Here is a 22,712-nt window from a genome sequence, read left to right as displayed (position 1 = left end):
TCCAAGCTTAAGCTCTAAATTTCCTTTGTGTTTGAGGAGAAATTTGAGCTCCATGTCTCCTCAGAAGAAACCACAGCATGTGAGATGGATTTGCTCCTAGATTGAGCTTTAAAATATTCATAGAGAAAAAGAGGTTAACCCTCATGCAAGGCAGGGTTAGCACTAGGTTTTTTCTTATACCCAAAAATATTCGTGTTCATGGAAGAATACAAATAAAAAGGAAAGGAAACCTTAGCCCCATAATAGAAATGATTGAGAAAAACAAAATAATGGGTTCTAACCCTATCAAACCTTATGTCCAAAGAAATAAACTCAGTGATGGCCCTCAACACATACCTCTAGAGCTTCTTAATTGAGTCCATCTCCTAGTAAGTATCACTTTTCACCGTCTCCTTCTTCTTGTTCATGCTCTTGGAAAAATCATTTACTGCATTCATAGAAACTATTTTGTCTCTATAGATTTGTAAAGCCTCATCAAGGATTTCAATTACATGGGCAATGACCTCAACATTAACATTATGTGACACCTCATCAATCTTAACTCTACCATCCTTCCAATAATTTACCGTGAGATTGGTAATCATTGAGTCATACCCATGAAGCTTGGCAATATAGTTTTTTATACCTCCCTTTTCAAGTTTCTCCTAGACATTGGTTCTCTATTTCCATTTCTTTGCCTCTCCAACTAGTTCTTTGCTACTCTATTCTCCCACCATCCTGATAAACTAAGTGGTATCCTTTCACTTAAACACAGTCCTTTCTTCACCTTTCTTTTACCTTCGTCTGCTCTATCCAAAACAACTTTTTCTTTCAATTCCAATGAATTGGCAAAGAAAAGAAATAACCCATAAAGCATTGTAATTAGAAACTAAATATTTCATCCACTAGTTCCTCCCATATTTTCCATAAATGCATTGGCTTTCACACATATTAGCTTTAGTTTCCATAATTAACAAGGGATTTCACCCATACCTCCTTGGATACTCTCCTAATCAATTAGGCCTTTTGCAACTGATGGAATATTCCTTCTAGTGTTCCATATCATCAACATTTCTTTCTTAATTGCCTTGTTGACAAACCAATAAGCCACTGAGTTAGACTCCCTATACTCATTGCTAACATGAACACTCTCAAATTTTCCAAGTGTTGTATGGATTTCTTCCACTATGTTTGCAATGGTCTAGGTATATTGGAGAACACCTTTTATACATCTAATGATATTGTTTAAGTCTCCCTCTAGCCATAAATATTTAACTCCCACTTCTGGAGCCAGCTTAGCAGTGTGGAGAGTAGCATTATCTTCAACATAGTGATTTTTCTAGATTCCCAAGGGGTAGGAAAGAGTAGCAAAACCCACACATGGCTATTTCTAATTATTCCCCTACATCCTGAATGACCAGGGTTACCTTTAGTCACTCCATCAAAGTTGGCTATATGCCAACCTTCGGGGGGGAGTTTTCACTTCACCTCATGTCTTTTCATTCTCATGTCCTTTTCCCTTTCCTTACTATTACCTCCTACATCAAGATCTCCCCCCTTCCTTATAAGAAAATTTTGTCTCATATTGTTTTTGATTTTATCTGCAAGCACATAAGTAGAAACCTTGATATCTCTAACAATTTGATTATTTCTCTTCTTCTATACTCCTCAGCAAAAGTGAGGCAAAGTCCATATGCTTATACTATGAAAATTTGTGCCTTTGTACATGCTATCCCACTAACAAAAGAAGTTCAAAACATTTCCTGGCTTGCACCAACTAACCCCAATGTTCTTGGTGAGAAATTCCCAAACTTCCATGGAATAAGGGCAATCAATGAAGATGTGATTAACCATCTCAAAATGATTCTTGAAAAGAATACATCTATTAGGGATATACTAATGTCTTTTTTCCATATTATCTAAAGTGAGAATTTTATCTTGAAGCATCAGCCAAAAGAAAATGTTAAAGCACAACCAAACATTAGCCCAAAGAGGTTTCTCCTTTAGGCTCCAAAAGGAGTTGTACCTCGAGGCCACTAAGTAGCATCCATTAGGATTACCCTCCCATATCAGCTCATCCTTATTATTATTCAAAATCAAAGAATTCAGCATTACAATTATTGATTTAAGATCATTCAAAATCAAAGACAGGTCTCTCCATCCCTAGTGTGTTCTATAGTCTCTTGGTGTGTTCTATAGTCTCTTACTTTCATTTTGAAAAGTGTAATATAGATATTGGCCCAATTATCATATGTAGGATTATCGATGAGAGGACCCTGAATTAGCCAATTATCATTCCAAAAGAGAATGTTCTCTCCATTTCCCACTTTCCATTTGGCCTTAGATTTAGCCAGGTTTCTTTGCTTTAAAATCCCATTCTACATAACCAAGCCATTTAGGATGTTAGGGTCATTGAGAAAATACCTTAGAGAAGGCCGCCTAATATACTTCACCAAAATGTCCCTCCATTCACCCATACTATTAAATATGTGCCATACTTTATTTACTAGAAGAGCATTATTGAGATGCCTAAGTTTTCTAATTCCCAGACCTCCATAGCACTTTGGAAGACATACATTATCCCAATCCACAAGAGTGTATCTTTTATGTTCCTTTAGATGAAACCACAAAAAATATTTCTAGATCTTTTCCATTTTGTTAACATATTTGACCCAAATCCCAAAGAGACTCAAGGCATATGTTGGAAGATTCTGAAGAGTGGACTTCACTAGAAGACATTTACTAGCTTGTCTAAGGGTGGTACCTTTCCAACCTACCATCTTCTTACTAAACTTGTCTACAATTTTGTTCTAGAAAGAATATAAAAAAATAGTAAAAGGTAGATTTAGACAAGGTTAAGCAAGAAGATATGTATGAAGCATTACATTTGGTAGAGTAATAGCATTTTTTGATACACCAACATTGGCTCATCACCATTTTTTTATAATTTTCATACTTCTATTACAAATTTTTTAATTGAAAGAAGTTTCAAATGTGTAAGATTATTTTTAGGAATTAACTCTTCACACTTTAGATCAGTCACTCATGAGAAGTGGATGGAGGCGTTGGGTTGTGAAGCGACTGAGCAAGCAAATAATAAATGCCAATAAGGTGAAGAACAATACAAAAGGCTTCTATAATTATTAGTTTATCTTGCCAGCTCACGGTGTTCCATTAAAAGGTTCTCTAAACAAGGCTCTTAGAGTCAATGTATTATTAGAATAGATTTGGGCCATGCTATTGAATGAGACAACTATCATTGCAAAAACTAGTGACTCTTGGTTCAATTTCTAGAAGCTCAAAATCCTAGAGAAATGCGGGTATAATCTCCAGATGTAGTATGGATCAATTGGTTGGTCTATTGGAGATATACTAGGATATGCTCAACCCACTCCAAATAAGAGATCTACTAGCTACATTGGTGATGCAAGCTTTTAGGTCACATCCTAGGATATTCCCACCATGGTTCAATCTAGCTAGAGAAGTATCATATGTTTATCAATAATGGAGGTTATATGATATAATATCATAAATAACTGGAACTACACTTGTCTAGTGGATGCCATTTATAATGGTAAAGGGAAATGTTGGACTACTAATGTTAAAATAGAAGAGGAGGTTATTTAAGCTATTAAAATTTCCTAGGGACCCAAAAAGGATTTTTTATGCTTCATCAAAGTAATAGTATACATGAATGATACAAGAAAAGAGTAACTTGAATGAGGTTTAGGGTTGTAGTAGGAAAAAATGAGCCACCAAATACCCAATAGAGATGTTTTGGGGGTCTAGGGTTGCATAAAATAGTGTGGACCTCTGATATATGAAAGAACTAATCTTCTATAACTTACAACAAACATTCAATAGGTCAATCTTTTAACAAAAGAATGAAAACCACTTGATAGATCCAAAAGTTCACAATAGTTTCTCTTGATAAACCCACAAGTTCACAACCATATGCAAGCCCACGAGAATTTCATCTCTTGACCATAGCTACACCATAGAAGGCCCTTGCAAAAAAATTATCTTGAATCTTTTCATTGTGATGTAGGAAAGCAATCTTGCATCATTAGAAACAATAGAATAGACATGGCTAAGAAGATTATGTGTTAAGAGCAGACAAGTCGTGGAAGTGAAGTGATCATTCTAGCTGATTATGCTAGCAGCAACAAACTCCTTGCTATGCTTATAGTTACAATAACTTTAGAGAATATTTGTAGACAAGTTGTACATAATTCCACCATCTTGTTTAAGCTAGCATAATCAACTCATTTTGATACTTGGCAATAATTTTTGTCCTAGTGCTTCTAGTTTGTCATCATCAACCACATGATTTCTTGGCTATATTTTATTTATGTAGAATTTTCATAAAATAATTAGCATGCATAAAAGCCCCACCAATATTTGATTGGGAGTTTAAAATAGCTGCAAATTTGGAAGTTGAACATTTGTTAATCTATTTTTTAGTAGCTCATCAATAAGCTAGAACTATTTTGGCAAATGGCTGATTGGAGTTTGATGATTATAAACAATGATCAAATCATTCATGGAGACAACATAAACTAGTTTTTTATTTAGGATGATGCTCATAGTTCTCCTACCTAATCATGGGGATACTATAGCTACTGGGGTTTCTCTTCTTAAGGAACCCAGTCCAAGCATCATGCTAACTCATTTAGGTGGTAGCACCCAACATAGGGATTAGATCTAAGTTTTTCTTGAATTTTTTACAAAAGTAATGATTTCTATCAAAAGCCAATCTAGTAAGGAGATCTATGGTGGCACTTACAATGTATTTGATATCAAAGCTCCAAAGAAGACTAATTATCCTCAAGTTTTGGAAGTATATGTGTATGTGAACGTGGCATCAGATAAGTTATTATTGGATATATTAGTCATACGCTTCATAAAAGTGTAACATGATCATATATGACTTATGACATTAAGTTTGAATTGATTAGGTATTACTAATTTAACATCAAATTATTACATAGAATACAATATTAATAACATCAATGAGTTGTATTGAAAAATTAGTTATGGTAGCCACATGACATGAATAATTAGTGGAAATGTCATAGATTTGTTTGGACACAAACAATATTCATTTTCCCAGCAATGATTTATGAAAAAAATTCTTACCTCTCACTTGTGTGGGTTGTGCTAGCCATGTTTTATGGAATTTCCAACTCTTTGACCAACATCATAGCACCTAGTAGAGGGAAAATTTTTGACAATGATAGCCTTCCTATGCTTGTGGATAAACAAAAATTTAAAACATTACAAACAAATTTAGATGACAAAAATTAGATCATTGATCATTGTAGAGTATTTAAATGGAGTAAATTTATGGATACCTTAGTATTTAGTGCAAGACATGCCACCAGGGTTGTTGTTACATTACTAGCATTATTGTCTTTAATAAACCTATTAGTGGAGTTAAATACCACCAATGCAATGATTGCAAACAAATATTTTCCAATATGGAGGATGCCCTTGCAAAAAAAAAGAGAGAGAATTAGAATTTGTGTTTGAAGATTAATGGTATTACCTATGTGCACATGATCTCTATTAACATATAACAACCCTTTCTTAGCATATCTTTTCTATAGAGTACTCATTAATTTTTGAATATCCATAAAACATGTTGAAAGGTTATTATTGTCAAGAAGACTACATTAATAATACTAAATAAGAAGCCTTGTTTGCATGATAAATACTTGCTTAGCATTAGTGTCAATACGTTACCAATCCACTTATATTAAATAATTCCACCACTTCCTTTGTTGATGGCTTTCTCTATTTCTAAATCAGCCAAAGTGATTTGGTTATCCATAGGCACTAATAAAGATGGTTGGGCCAATTTTTTGAAATAATCAATGTATACAAAATCAATAACTATATCACTAGTACTTGTACCTAGTAGGCTCGAGGGTTATGTCAATTGTTGACCTATTATATCAAGCACTTGCTACAATTCATATAACCTAGCAAACTCTAAATCATTCAAGAAAATAGATCATGCAATGTAAAATAAATTGAATAATCATTTCCAACATTACTCTTTTGATTTAATTCTTGAAAGCTGAATTTATGGCTTTTTTCATGGGAATAATTATCCATGTGGGGATAAACACTTCCAAGTAGGGAAGTTTATTAACCACCAGAGGATGAGGCTTTATCTTAAAGGCCAAAAAATATTCATATCAGTAGAGCATTGAGCCTATGAAAGTTTAATGAAAATGGTCTTGCATAATTCATACATTGCACATGGGATCAACAAGAACAAATTCATTCCAAAACATGGGTTCTTTCCTATCTAGAAGAAACATAAATACACCTCCCATTGACTCCCCATATAGAAATCTGGGCTTTCTCATTTATTTCTCATCCTCTATAATGAATTGAATATAATTATGTTTGAATTATTTAAAATAAAAAAGAGGGGGGGTTTGAATCATTTATTCAAGGTCCAGATGTACAAATAAAACATTTCTCATAGCTTAGTGAACCCATAAAACATTTGTATTTTTGCATGCATCCATGCAATCACTAAAACTTGTAGGTTACTATTAAATCAACTTGTAGAAATTTAAACATGAAACTTAAAAGAGTCATCAACACACTTGACACAATGATTTAATGTGGAAATGCAATTTGGGAAAAACCACCAATAACATGCCACTCTTTTTCACTCTTCTAAAGTGATGCCCTTTGAAAGGCCAACCCTATTAAAGGTTACAACAGACACTATTAAATGTGACCTAGTTAATGGATTTCAATCACCCTATTAGAAGTGAGCCTTGTTAGAGGACTTTAGGCCATTCACTTGGAATGCTACCTAGTTGAAGGATTTTCAAATGACTGTAAGGTCAACCTTAATCCAAAGAATTTACCCTAAACTAATACAGTTTTTAGAGAGTAATAGTAGAGCTTTGATCTAATATGACTTACAACTTCTATTGCACATTATAGATCATTATTTATTCCTCAATTCTACTTGGCAGTTGGCTTTTAGAATTTATAGTTTTGATAGCTTGTTCACCGTATAAGCATATATCTCTTTAAGCCTTCTTTCTTAGCACACTAATGTAGTCACCTTTTAGGTCACTTGATGAAGTAGAGTCCTTGACTTCCTATCTTCATTCTTTTCTCTATTCTTTCCTTGTCTTCTCTAACCCTCTCTTCTTCTTTGCTTCATGACCAGACATTCCTATAAATAGGAAATTAAGATGCCTTGTCATTTTCCATCGTCCATTTTAAGGTTTGGATGGATTAGGTAGGATACAATGTATCTACCTCATATTCTATCTTTCTTCTAAACACTTCTCCTAGAATCCATTTCAATTTTCCTAGAAAAGGTTTAGCTCAAATTCTTTGCCACCAACTCATCAACCTTATCTTCCACCTAGTTCAAAAACTTCAAGAATACAAACTTGTTAGCTTAGATTTAGCTAATCTTTGATCTTTTAAATAATGTAGTATCTCAGCATTATCAATCTTTTGATGCTCAACACATACTACATTGCTCGACATCAACTGCATAATCACTCAACATCAACTAGATTTTACTGATGCTCAGCACATACTGCATTGCTTGGCATCAATTATGAAATTAGTTGACATCAATTGTTTTACTTGGTATACACTAGAATTTTCTTTTACTTAGCTCCAACTGATTTCCTGCTCAACTTGCACTAACTTTTCTCGACACCTACTAGCAACTCAGTCAAGATTGGTAGACAGACTTTGTGTAACTTATTCTTCTAAAGTTTCTAAGTGTAACCATCCTTTGTAACCTCAAGTAGAATATAAATACATCATGTCATCATTGTCTTAACTAATCCTTGTACTTCATTACATAATCATAATTTAACCTTTCCTCTAGGTGCTATTGTTACATCATATTGATCAAATCATCTTCATCAATCAACAAAGTGATAGTACTTGAATCTTATAAGCAATTTTCTTTACCAACAAATAACAAGTTTGACATCAATGAAAAAATAATGATTGAAACACTTTTTTTTTTCAACAATCTCCCTCTTTCAATAATCTCTTTCAGCAATGATCTTTTCAATTATATCTCAACAATCTCCATCTTTGGCATTGATGGCAAACCAAAATAATCAACCAAGTCACCTAAATGGTAAGACACTTTGGTCAACAAAACTAACTAAGTTAAAACAGAAAGACAATACCAAAAAGAAAAGGTGTGTCAAAATTTCTCCCTCTATTAGCAACTTCCATCTTCTGATTATGTTACAAAATTATTCCTTATGACTCTCTCTAAGTTTATTCTTGTAACTACCTCTTACTAGGTAGATTAAGAGTTCTCCCTCTTCATTATTCTATATCTTCCTCTTCATACATGTGTTTTCCTTTGATCAACAACAATAGCAATTAACTCCCTTAAAGATAAAAATATCTTGATACCTCTAGATATCTTCCTCTGATATACTTTCTCCCTTATGATTAGTATAATATCTCTTGTAAATCCATCCGATAAAGATCAATTTAATGCTCTTTCTCCCTCTTTGACAAAAATGCCAAAGACATATCATCTTTTCATCTTAACATGGAGATATAGACTTTTGCAGTTTCTCCCTTTGTCACCTTGCTTGTGATAGTTTTGGAGTTTCGACATTTTGATTACTTCAGGTAGCTCCTAAAGTAAGATCCTCTACATCAATTTGTAACATTTGGAAGTTAACTTGTTTGATGCAGGGTAGTCCTCTTTTTACTTAGATAGCCTTTGATAGGGGTATCACCCCTATTTTACCTCTTAGATATTCATGAGCATCCTTAGGTAATGGTTTTGTGAAGATATCAACATTTTTTTCCTTTGTGTTAACATATTCCATCTTCACCTCTTTATCTTCAACTAGCTCTCTCAAGTAATGATACTTAATTTCAATGTGCATTATCTTTGTGTGCATCACTAGATTCTTTGATCTACTGATAGAACTTATATTATCGCAATAAAGTATCACTAGTTCTGTGATCTCTTCCTTCATTCCTTTGAGTAGCTTCTTGATCCATACAATGTTTGTGCAGTTTATAGAAGCAGCAACATATTCAACTTCAACAGTAGACTATGAGGTACAACTTTGTTTCTTACTAGTCCATGTAACTAGTCTCTTACCTAATAAAAGTGCTCCTACATTGGTTATATTTCTATCATCTATGTTTCCATCCTAGTAAGCATTAGTGTAGGCTCTCAAGTCAAACTTTTCATTCTTCTTATAGTAGAGGCCAAACTCTTCTATTCCTTTCATGTCTCTCATTATTCTTTTCAAAGCCATTAAATGATTCTCCGTAGGATTTGCAAAGAATCTTGTAACTATCCCTATAGATAATGCAATATTAGGTCTGCTATGTACAACATATTGCAACTTGCCAATCATATATATAGTGTTTGATTCACTTCAGTAGAATCATCATTCTTTAATAGTTTGTGTCCTATCACCATAGGTGTACTTACCAGTTTTGAATCCTCTAGTCTCAAAGTTTTCAATATTTCCTTGATGTACTTTGACTGAGTGATATATATATACCATATTTCATCTTATATACTTGCAATCCTACAAAGAATTTGATCTCTCCAAACATTAACATTTCAAATTCATGATTCATCTTATTTGCAAAATACTTACACAAAGCATCTTGACCTCCAAATATTATATCATCAAGAAAAATTTCAGATAATAGAATACCTTTACTTTTTCTATCTTTATGTATAGATTGTTGTTATCATCAATTCTCTCAAATCCAATCTTCACAAGATACTTATAAAGTCTCTTATACCATGCTCTTGGTGCTTGTTTCAAACCATATAGATCATTGTGTAGTCTACATACCATATTCTTATTGTTATCATCAACAAATCCTTCTAGCTATTCTATGTAAACTTCTTCTTCTAATATGCCATTCAACAATGTAGATTTAACATCCATCACGACTTTGAATCCTTTGTATGTAGCATAAGCAAGTAGAGTTCTTACTCCTTCCAATCTTGCAACAAGGAAAATGTCTCTCCATAGTCAATTCATTCTTCTTGTACATATCCTTTATGAACTAGACTTTCTTTGTTCCTTGTGATTTTACCATTTTCATCTAGCTTGTTTCTAAATACACACTTGGTGTTAATCACATTTTTGTCTTTTGGTCTAGGAACTAGACTCCATGTTTTTTTCTTTTATATTTGTTCAATCTCTTCTTCCATGGATTTACACCAGTCAAAATATTCTAATGCATCTTTTACTATCTTGGGTTCCTTCATGCTCAACAAACATGATTCACTTCTCAATCTATTTCATGTCATTGGTCTCACATTTTTGTTTCTAATGATTTGATTAGTAGGATAATGTATTTTGACATATTTGGACAATATTAGCTTAGCTCTTGTTTCTTCGTTTTGTTTTTTAGCTTCAAAGTCACTATGTATGTCTTTGTCAGGTATTTCAACATCTCTTTCATCTATATTGATTTTAGAATTAGAATGTGCAACTCCTTCATTTTGTATCTTGGCATCTAAATGTAGCTCAGTTCCTAAATTCAACTCGGCATTCACAAGACATGATTCAACAGTCACTAAAAATTGTTGTTGGTTTCCAACTTGATTTGCAACATCTTCTTCAGTAGGCATTCCTTCATAAAAGTAGATAAATGATTTGTATTCTTTTGGCTTTTTCATAAGTTTAGCATCATGTACTTCTGTATCATCAAAATTTGCATATGCACTTTCCACAATTTTGTTAGTGTTAGTATTTAAACACTTGTATGCTTTACTTCTTGTGGAGTAGCCAAGGAATATACCTTATTCACTTTTTTCATCAAGATTACCATTCCTAACATCTTTAAGAATGTAACATTTTCTTTCAAATACCTTAAAATATTTTACATTGGGTGAGTATCCATACCATAGTTCAAAAAGTGTTGAATGAGTACCTTTCTTGATTTGCACACAGTTTAGGGTATAGACAGTTGTTCTTATAGCTTCTCTCCAATATTTTAGAGAAACATTCTTTTCCATCATGAGTGTTCTAGCATAGTCCATTATTGACCTATTTCTTCTTTCAACAATTTATTTTTTTGGAGGGATTCTAGGTGTAGATGTCTATCTTTTGATTCTTCTATCATTATAGAACATTTCAAACTCAATTGATGTGAATTCTCCTTTGTCTAATCTCAAACATTTCAAACTTTTACCTATTTCTTTCTCAACTCTTTCCAAGAACCATTTAAACATTTGAAAAGCATCAAATTTCTATTTTAGAAACACGACTGACATCATTCTAGAATAATCATCTACAAATAACATTGTGTACTTGTCTCCCTTGTAGCTGTGCATGTCAATTGGTCCACACAAGTTAGTATGAACAATCTCTAGTATCTCTTTAGAGGTATAAGTTTTTCTCTTAAAGCTTGACTTTGTCATTTTTCCTAGTTGACATTGTTTGCATACCATATTATTAGGCTTTTTCAACTTAGGAAAACCTCTAACTTTCTTCATGTTACTGATACTAACCAAGTTATCAAAGTTAACATGACATAACCTTTTATGCCATAGCCATACATCATCAAATTTCACAACAAGAAAAGTAGCATCCTCTATATCAAGATAAAATAGATTACATCTAGTTTGATCACCTCTTCCCATTAGTTTCCCATTTTTGTCATATATCTTAGTAGTCTTATTTTAAAATTCAACTTTGCATCCTAAATTGTTCAGTTGTGACACACTCAATAGATTATAGTTTAGTCCTTCAACATAATAAGCATTGTCACATGAGATCTTATCTATCAGTTTGATAGAACCCTTTCCTTTTATGAACATGGTTCATCATTACCAAATCTTACACTATTTCCATTATAACAATTCAAGGTAACAAACTTACTTTTTTCTCCTATCATGTGATGTGAGCATCCCCTATCAATGATCCATCTATCATTTTTTCTCACACAAGTCACAAGTTAAATTGCCTCATCTTCATTAGATTCATCCTTCATTGCAACATAAACCACTTCGTCATCATGTTCATCATCCTCTTTGGCAATGTAGCACTTCTTGCCTTTGTCTTTGTAATTGTCATGCACACAAACTTACAACAAAAAAAAAATTTGACAATGTTAAATTATACCATAGAGATTTTCCAATAACAATGATAATTAGTTAGGGAATTAATACTAGAAATAGGTTAAGGTTTTCCTATAAGTCTGACAGTTTCAACTAAGAGTGTCGATAATGAATTCAAAGAATCTTTAGTCATTGATTAACCGCCTTCTGAGAATCAAAATCATCATTTGTATCAATCTAGGTGCAAGGAACTTGTCGATACATCACTGAATAATCTAAATTTTACATTGAATACGATCATGACAATGGGGTAAGTCTCGTGTGCTTTCTTCAAATTTATTTGTAGAGAGGATAGTTTTTTTCTCTTTTTTTACATAGACAGTCATTCTAATAACTCACTAATTGCCAACTTCAGCTACGTAACAAAAATTAATCATCTATTTTCTAAATTTCACCCTTATCCCATCCTTATCCTCTCAGATGGGTCATTAACTAAATTGCATGTTATGTACACATATATGTGTACCTTTGAATTGTGGGCCTCTGAACCTCACAGACACTTCAACATGGTCATTATACGTGGATTCATCCTGGAATGAACATGAGGATGTTCAACCAAGATTAGCCCTGCAAGTTGACCTATCGCCTTCTATCTAAAGGGATTTTGCCTATTAATATCCTCAGAATCGAGGTGCAGGCAACCAGACCTTCTAAGAACGAAGGATTTGATAAAATGAAGCTAATCTAAATGAATGTGCAAGTTATTCTAAAATGAGAAATACATTCTAATCTAAGAACAATTGAAACAAAACTAGATTAACATATGCATAATTAAACTAGATGAATTTGAATTAAGAATGCAAGGTGTATGCAAAAACATGAGCAAATGTGAGAAAATGTGAGCATGAATTTCAACATCACTTCGATAGAAAATTAATTCATCCTCTAAAAATGAAGAGATGAGGGTCTCTTAGATAGATTTCTTGGAATCCATCAACGATCAAGATCAATTGGGATCAACGGTCAAGATTGAAGCAAAGATTCAGTCAAAATGGAAACTTCCTTAAGAAAGGAGAGTTAACTGAGCTTTTCATGAGTGAGAGAGTAAGTTAACTAGATTGTTTCCAATTTGAGAGAGAGTTCACTCAGATTTTCCATTTAGAACTAAAGAGAATATATTGAAGATATTATTTAATTTAATAAAGTGAGATATGACGTCATAAATGCCTTTTCCATTTAATTGAACAATCATATTCAATTAATTAAAATGGGCACAATTATTAAATTAAATAATTTAATTCCCTTAGTACATTAGCCTTAGGATTTAATTTAATTTAATTTAAGTATAAATACTTTAAATTAAATTAATTCTAATCAATAGGTTTAATGCAGCTAATATGAGTCAATACTTTAGGAATTAAATGAATAGCATGATTAATGCAGATTAGGGTTTTTTGCATTTGACAATTAAGTCAAGTAGCGAGTAGCAAAATAAGAATTACCTATTAGAATAGGTCTTAGGATTGATCATAAATAGACCATAATTGGTAATCATGGAAATAAGCCAATTTTGGGGTATTACATTTTGCCCCTCTTTGAATGAATGTGCAAGCAGCACATTCAATTCAAAGAAAATTAGAAAGCATGATGTGAGGATCAAGAAATAAGATTGGTTCCAAAGTTGATGATACGATGACCAATTGATAAGCTTTTAAGGACTATCTCTAGAACAGAGCTTAATCCCAAGGAATCCAAGCAGAATACCTAGATACCTAAAATTGATAAGCATTTAAAAGGTTTCTTCAAAACAAAGTTTGACCTTTAAGGATCCAGATAGAACACCTAGATACCTAAGATTGAAAGAATTTAGAAGATTATCTCTAGAACGGAGCTTAATCTTCAAGGATCCAGATAGAGCACCTAGATACTTGAAATTGAAAGCATTTAGAAGGTTATCTCCAAAATGGAGCTTAACCTTCAAGGATCCAGATAGAACACCTAGATACCTGAGATTGATAGTATTTAGAAGATTATCTCCAAAATGGAGCTTAACCTTCAAGGATCCAGATAGAACATCTAGATACCTGAGATTGATATTATTTAGAAGATTATCTCCAAAATGGAGCTTAACCTTCAAGGATCCAGATAGAACATCTAGGTACCTGAGATTGAAAGCATTTATAAGATTATCTTCAGAATAGAGCTTAACCTTCAAGGATCCAGATAGAACATCTAAGTACCTAAGATTGAAAGCATTTATAAGATTATCTCCAAAATAGAGCTTAACCTTCAAGGATCTAGATAGAACACCTAAATACTTGAGATTGATAGCATTTAGAAGATTACCTCCAGAATGGAGCTTAACCTTCAAGGATCTAGATACCTAAGATTGATAGAATTTAGAAGATTATCTCCAGATGGAGCTTAACCTTCAAGTATCTAGATAGAACATCTAGATACCTGAGATTGATAGCATTTAGAAGATTATCTCCAGAATGGAGCTTAACCTTCAAGGATCTAGATAGAACACCTAGATACTTGAGATTGAAAGCATTTAGAAGATTATCTCTAGAACGAAGCTTAACCTTCAAGGATCTAGATAGAACACCTAGATACCTAAGATGGATAAAACATAATAAGATCCAATCATGAGTCATAGAATCATCCCCAGAATAAGGCTAGATCCTCAGGAGTCGGGGTTTAGACTATCCCAATACTTGTCCATCAAACTCTGAGAAGAGTTGTTATAAGATTGATTAGTTGATGAAAAGATAATATAGATAGCAAAGATGTCGGATAGAAGGAGGACAAGATTCCCTAAGTGATAAAGACATAAGATGAGAACAAGATGCCTCGAGTGATGAAGACATAGGATGGGAACAAGATGCCCCGAGTGATGAAGATTCGGATTGTTTTGAGATTCAATGATGTAATCATCTTGCCCCCTTGGAAGTGAAATTGAAAGATGACACACCAAAAATATGATGTAAAGCAGTAGATAAAGATATGTAGAAGAAATCTAAGATTCAATAGAAGATAGAAGAGATCAAAATGATCATAAGAAAATATGAAGAGATCAAAATGATCTGAAGAAATATAGAAAAGATTAGAATGATCTAAAGAAATATGAAGAGATCAGAACAATTTGAAGAAATATAGAGAAGATTAGAACAATCTGAAGAAATATGAAAGTCAATCCGAAGTGATTTTGAGGTCCAAAAGTCCAAGTTTGAGTTGAAAAGATTCCAAGAGTTGCAAAGTATCAGAAAGATTTGGACTGCACAAGCGTTCGATCACGTTGGTCTCAAAATTTTAAAATGTATTTTTGAGGCACTTAGGTGTGTCAAATTTTGAATTCAATCCCAATAAATGTGTTTAGAGTAGCCAAAGTAGCAAACAGAGTTATTAATCGATCATTTTTGCAATCATGAAGAATGTGATACTTTGAAGAAGTCAACAATTCCTCATCACGAAGGATGGAATCAGATTTGCAATTGATTCATGTTCTTATGCAAGTGAAGTATGAAATGCAAACCTATGCTAGATGTAACCTAAAACTAGATGCAAATCTAGGTCTAGTTATCGAGCCTTGACAATTTATCATCACTGGATATAGAACAAAGCTTGTATGTTATACAATTTCCACTGACATTGCAATCATAGGAATATGAATAGAACATACGGTATAGGTTTGTTAGGATTAAATGTAAGCATTTGAGGCACAAGAAGCTAGAATGACCAGAATATTTGTCCCTTTTTAATATAGCAAGTTAGCATAAGCATCAAAGCATAAACACTAGGATGACCTAAGTGTTGCTTGCATGACAGGCACACCAAACACACAAGAGATCCATCTTATGCTATGTATTCAGTAAGTATTATGTCCATAATGACCCTTGCATTCATAACCTAAGATAGAAGTGTGCTAGATATACTCACAATGACCCAAACGTTCACTTAGCAGGATGAGTATTAGTATTTACTGTAGCATGAAGAATTCACTCCAAAAAACAAGGAGAAGAACCAATGTTATTGACATATTCATATAAAAGGAGTCGAAGTACACACGGCCATCCAATACGAGATGGAGGCTCTTATAGTGGACACCCCTTTTATAGGAATATATCAACTAATTGGAACTAAACCACATATAGAAAGCAAATAAAAGATCATGCCCCTATTCATGACTTCTCTAGTCAAAAATGACATCATCGAGTTGCTTGAAGGGACATGATAAAGCAAAAAAAAAAAAAACAAAGAAAGAGCTCAGTATATCCAAACAAGTATGTCATTTTGAGTTCATTTTTGTGTTATAGGATTGATATCAAGTGTTAGTATCTAGAACATGTTTGAAAGAAATCTCTTTAGTAGGGTGACAACAGTAGGTAGACATAGTCAGAATGACTAGTGACTAAGGTCAAAGAGGAAACTTCAAGATGAAGAACCTAAGAAGGACTGAGCGACAGTAGATAGACATAGCTAGGATGACTGGTGACTAACGCAAGAGAGATCTTCCATAAAGGAACCTGGAGTCATGACCCAGGAAATAGTAGGCAAACATTGTTGAAACAATTGGTGACTATTGCGAAAGAGATTCTATGAGGAGAATCTCGAAAGAGTGATACTGGTGACAGTAGGAAGACACAGTGAGGACCACTAGTGACTGTCGTAAAGAAGATTCTATGAGGAGAATCCTGAAAGAGTGACACTAGCAATAGTAGGTAGATGCAGTGAGGATCACTGGTGACTGTCACAAAGGAGATTCTATGAGGAGAATCTCAAAAAGAGTGACACTAAGGGGGAATGCCCCGAGCTATGACAAGACTCAATCCATGAATACATGAGCTAAAAGTAGGGAAAGCAGTGAAGCAACTGTACAAAGAGCCAGAAGATGTGCTACAAGATGAAGTGATGGGAACAAGAGACCCCTATTTACCAAGTTCTCACCTTCTTGGAAGGATTCTTTTTTTTGCTACCATGATGCTTGTTTCCAAGTATTCACCAATGGCACTTTTCTTGTTTTTCAATTTTTTTGGTATTTTTCTTTTTTTTTGAATTTTTTTGTATTTTTTCAATTTTTGATTTTTTTTTTTGTATTTTTTTGGAATTTTTGATTTTTTTTGGTGTTACCAAGGCACCTATTGCAAGGTTTTTACTAGTGTAACAATTTTTTCAAGACCTTTTGCAATTTTTAGATTTTTTCAGAGATTAGCAACTCTCAAGAAGGATTACCTTGATTTTGTTCCAGCATCTAGCAAGGTGTAGGACAAGATGTAGTAGCAAGTTGGTGGGTAAGTGGAGATGGATAGGAAAGGAGTATGAAGCAGTGAATGTTACCCTCAAGGAAAGTCTTCACAAGATTACCCAAGCTAGGGAAAAAGACATAACAGTGTAAGCTCTTGGTGTAGTGAAGGGTGTCACATAAGTAATCCAAGAAAATGACCATGTCAAGAGATTGCTAAGAACTGAGTTTTCTTCTTTCTTTCATTGATCAAGACCAAAGGGTTAACTAAATAGGATAGCAAAGTTTGTTATGGAGGTTATGAGTGAATGACTTGAGATGAGGACATCTTAATGATAAGCAAGATCATGATAGGATTTAATGGATTGAAGAATTATGCATGACGCATGTTTACCAGGTTTTCATCATGGTACTTATCCAAGGTGCCACAAGAAGTGGTTTTCACCAAGGCACTTTTTCATTTTTTCTTTTTCTTTTTGGACTTTTAGAGTTTTTGGAAAGAATTCAAGCCTTTCTCAAGTTAGGTAGCACTCCCATAATGTAAGTTATGATAAGCCAGGGCCATAGCAAGGTACGCTCAAAGATGTTGATAAGGTAATGGAGGGAGATAGTTGAAAAGATATATGGAGGACAAGGTTTAGGCTATGGATGAGTAAAATGGGATGGAAGGATAAACGATGGAGGATAGAAGGTGGAGTGGATATGATATTGAAAGGGATGCACAAGGGGAGAAGAAAAAGTGGGCAAGATCAACATTGAAATGCACCTTGAAGGGTGATGGAATAATGGGGAAATCATGGATGAAACAACTTGAGGCTTAGATATATGAGGTGGCAGAGCCATTTTGGAGAGAGGTGGTGTAGAAGGTTTTGAAACCTTTTTAGGAAGATGTTGGGAAGAAGATGGAGTGGAAGCCTTTGGAAGCTTGAATGTCAACTTTGATTTGTTTTTGATATTCAAGTCCTTCAAAAGAGACTTGGGAATCCATATAGCTTTTGATTTTTCATTAGATGCTTTGGAATGCATTTCTTCAATAACAAATTTAAGAACCCACATTTTCTTTGGTTGAGCTCTTTGAATAGTGGACCTTTGCAGTCTCTTTTGCATATTTTCCTTCTTGACATTCACATGTCGATTTAAGGAGACATAGTAAACTTTTGAGGATGGATTCATGCATTTGTGTTTGAGTTGATCATCCAAATTGCTTCCAAAGGACTTGGGACTTGTGGATGAATGAGGCCAATATGACTAGTTTAGATGGAAAGGTGGGTGTGAAGAGTTCAAGTATGTGCGTCTTTGTTGATCTTGGGATAGGGTAGGAGGAATGTGTAATGAGATAAGAGTGGAAGCAAGAGATAGAGGAACATAAGGTCCCAATATGGATGGAAGACTTTAAGGTTTTAGCTTAGATGGGTAGGGACCAAGGATAGATTTAGAAGATGTGAATGGACCATGAGTATGGATATTAGCATCTTTAGAGTGAGTAATATGACCAAAGCCATCAATAGATTTATGAGTAACTGTTATAGGAGCAATACCTTTGACAGGAGTATTTAAAGCTTGAGCATAGTTTGGAAGTAAATGTAGCAAGGTAGAATAAGAGAGTGAGGGAACACTTTTCTCTTCAAAAGGAATTTTGGGTAACATAGGAAAAGTATCCTTCTCTTGGTCATTAATAGTCTCCTTAGGGATGGTGGAAGGAATATCTTGATCTTGCTTAGTAAAGGTGCATGACATGGGAGATTAAGGACTATGTGACTCTTGAGATGGAGGCATGAGATCTTGTAAGGTTTGAAAGGGGATGAATGAATCTTGGTCTTGATCAACACTTATTTCTTCATCATGTAAGTAGTCCTCTTGACATGAAACCAATTTTGAGGATGAGGAAGTATCTAAATCTATATTCAAATATATTTTTGGAGTTTTCATAATAGGCTCTTGAATAGACAATGGAGGGATAGTTGGAGTGGGGATAATAGGAGTAGCAGCACATGGAGGTTTTGGATCTTTGGTTTGAGTAATACGGGAGAGGTTTGTAGCTAAGTCAAGATTAGCTTGAGTTCCCTTTAGAGGCAGCTTTTGAGGGTACACATACTCAAGAATGGGAGTAGCAAGTTCTTCTTTTGATGTATATGTTTTGGAAAGATTGGATAATTTAGAAGGTGGTTGTATGTTGGAAGAAGTAGAAGTTGCATTTGAACCATTACTAGACATGGTTTCATGAGGTTGATCCTTCTTGAGAGTAGAATCTTTAGTAGCTAAGAGCTTAGATTTTTAAATTATGCCATTATCAAAAAGATCTTGGATCTTGTTTTTCAGCTCCTTACAATGTGAAGTTTTATGTAAATTATGTCTATAATAGGCACAATAGTTACTCATAAAGGAAACTCCCACAAAAGTGACCTTTGGTAAAATAATGATTTTTTCTTCAAGAAGTTCTTCTAAGGTTGTTTCATAAGATCTTTCCAAAGGGGTGAAATCACACTTTGGTTTAGGTTCCCAAGGTTTTTCTTCAAAGATATTTCTAGATTTCTTGGGTGTTTGTACAGTGTTCTCAGATATCTTGGATTCAAGATCACAAGAATGTGGTTTTTGGTTGTCATAGGAGGAAGGGAAATTTTCTCTCAAGGAGAATTTGTTCGATGATGTTGCATCTTCCTCTTTCAATCTTTTAAGTTGAACACTCATTGATTGGATTTGTTGCTTCATGTTTGCAATAAGTAGCTTTTCTTCCTCACTAGGAATATTAGATTTAGCACATTTGTTGTTAACCATTTTGATGTACTATGTTTCAAGTAGTGACAGCCAAGTTTTATAACATAGGTCAAGTTTCCATAGTCATAGACAATGACAAAAAGCAAAAGCTTAGACAAGGACTACACTAGAACATAGTCTCAATGGGATAGGATAAGAGTGTTGTATACTAAGGCACGAATAGTCTAATTTGAAGGCTAGAACAACCAAAGATTATAACTATCATAATGCAAAGTATGACAAGCACTAAAGAACAAGAATCAAGACAACTAAAAGATGAGACTAGTCAAAGTATAGGTCACGAATCTTCAGCCATGAAAAATGCCACTATTTTGGGACTGTTTGTAGACAGAAAAGAGGTACAATGTTGCAAAAAATACACTAGACACAAAGCACAGATAGCTTGAATAGGTTGATTTGATAGTTTTGACTCAGCATCCCACACAAAGATCCTCTTGGAGGCATGAAAGAGAGTACATAGAACTAGGAGAAGACCCAAAATAATAATTTTAGACTAGATTTCTCGTGCAAAGACTTGTACAGGGCTACGCAAGAAAGTGCTAAACTAAAAAGATAGTAGGATTTTGACACAAAAAGGACACATTTCACACAAATTCTTTCAAGATTGCACAAAGACTTGTGGGATCACGTAAGGACTCTAATAGAGTCATGCAAGAAAGTGTGAGGCAAAAAAGAATCCACGTGAAATCTTGAAGACTAGGTGTGAAATCAGAGACCAAATTGACAACTGAACTAGATTTTGAAGGTTTCAGACTATTCTGGAGAGATTTTTTGTTGTTTTGTTTGGTAGATTTTAGATAGATAGCAAGGTTTATTTTCAAGTGTTTAAACAACATTTGGTTTTGAACAAGGCAAGTGTTTTCAACAAGACACAAGAAGAAAGCAGTAGTCAAATACAATCCAACTAAGGACAAAGCAACTCTCAGGGATAGGGAAGTCTTGACTTTTAGTTTGTTTGAGCAAGTTTGGACATGTTTAGGACTCGATAAAAAACATGCTCCCTATAACCAAAAATGGTAGAGAAGGAAAAACATTTGTCCCACATCTTATGTGCATCCATGTACCTCACACAGCCATGTCACCCCCTAGAGGGCACCCGTGTTTTTGGTATATTCAAAGGACTCAATAGTATACACTGAACGAGCACCCTTGCGGTAGAAGAGGAGCATGTATACCACCTTCAAACATCCAGTAGAATTCCTATGGTGAGTTCTATAGGATAGATTATTCCCCCTCCTTGCACAAAGATTATGCCTCCTTTCAGAGGTGAATGGGGTGGCTTCTAACTACAAGGTTTTTACTTGGCTTCTGTTCATATTAATTCTTGGTGGCTCTGCAAGCATAGTTGAGACCAACAGCCCACACCAGCATCTGAAAGTGCACACTACTTGCTTAGCAAGCCTGGGGCCGGTGTCAACCAGTGCACAAATAGAGCTTCCCCTTGATATGCAATATCAAGAATCAAGGGGAAGAAATTAATTCGGCTTTGGAGTCTTTCACTCTACAAAGCATCTTGATTATAGTGAGTTGGAATCTCCGGCGAAAGGAGTGTGCTCACTTGGGTCGTTCCTGGATGTTGGATCACTCTGAAAGGCCCTCTAAAGGATCAACTTGGACTAGTGGTTTGATCACAAGGGTCAAATTTTCTAATTTCCCCCAAGGGGAAAGAGCATACTCCTCTATCATAGTTTCTCACCCAAACATGCCAAACAAGTTACTTACCGACTTGGCTTAAGCAATCCAAACTCATTCTTCCTTAAAGATTCTAATTCCCTTAAAGAAAATCATTGTCTTATCATAGAAGAGAACAAGCTTTGGAGAACCACCAAGCTACTTGCCTCCCTCGAAATGTCATCTTTCAAAAGCGTCTAGGTTTCTGATTCACTCTTAGTCATGACCTCCGAGAAGTGAAGAGCATATTCTCCTATTCTTCCATCTTGCATCCTAAGAATTTCACAAGCCCTAATTAGACTATGTTTAGAAAGCAAGAAAGAAGACACACTATTTTGTGGGTTTTAAGAGTAGTCTTCATCAAACGTATCTTTGTGTCCAATCGTCCTGCAAACAAACAGTCAGTTCATGTTTGAGAGTTTTTTATAAGGATTCTTTGTCAAACATCTTGCAAACAATTGTTAGGCTGCAAAAAATGATAAAAATGGAAATAAAGATGCTTCAGAGAAAACATGTTAGTGAAAACTAAAGCTTAACTATGGGAAAATCAAAAATTAACTTTTTTTGTTCTTTTTATACCCATAAAATAGCTTAGAAAATGACAAAACATATGAAAACATCAAAAGTAAAAATTTGTTTTATACCCTTTTTTTTTACATTATTTTATCTGAAAAATTAGAAAACATTGTCTTTTGTATTGTTGTTGCAAAATTTCATGCGAAGTCATGCACAAACCCACGCAAAATCATTCACAGGTTTGTGTGAAGTCTTCCACCATCTCATGCAAAATCTTGCACAAGATCACACAAAATCTTTCACTGTCACGCAAAATTTTGCATAGGGTCGCACAAAATCTTTTACTAAGTTGTGCAAGAAAATGATGTGTCGCGGGAAGACTTGCGCAATGGGGCACTTTTTTGCACAATATGGTTTAAAACTTTGTGAAAGAACTTCAAATCTTCACGTGAA

Source organism: Cupressus sempervirens, chromosome 9, assembly GCF_028749045.1.
Source record: "Cupressus sempervirens isolate cs-2001-9-10 chromosome 9, ASM2874904v1, whole genome shotgun sequence".
NCBI classification, from domain to species: Eukaryota; Viridiplantae; Streptophyta; class Pinopsida; order Cupressales; family Cupressaceae; genus Cupressus; species Cupressus sempervirens.
The sequence above is the reverse complement of the archived record's forward strand: the minus strand, read 5'-3'. Positions refer to the sequence as shown.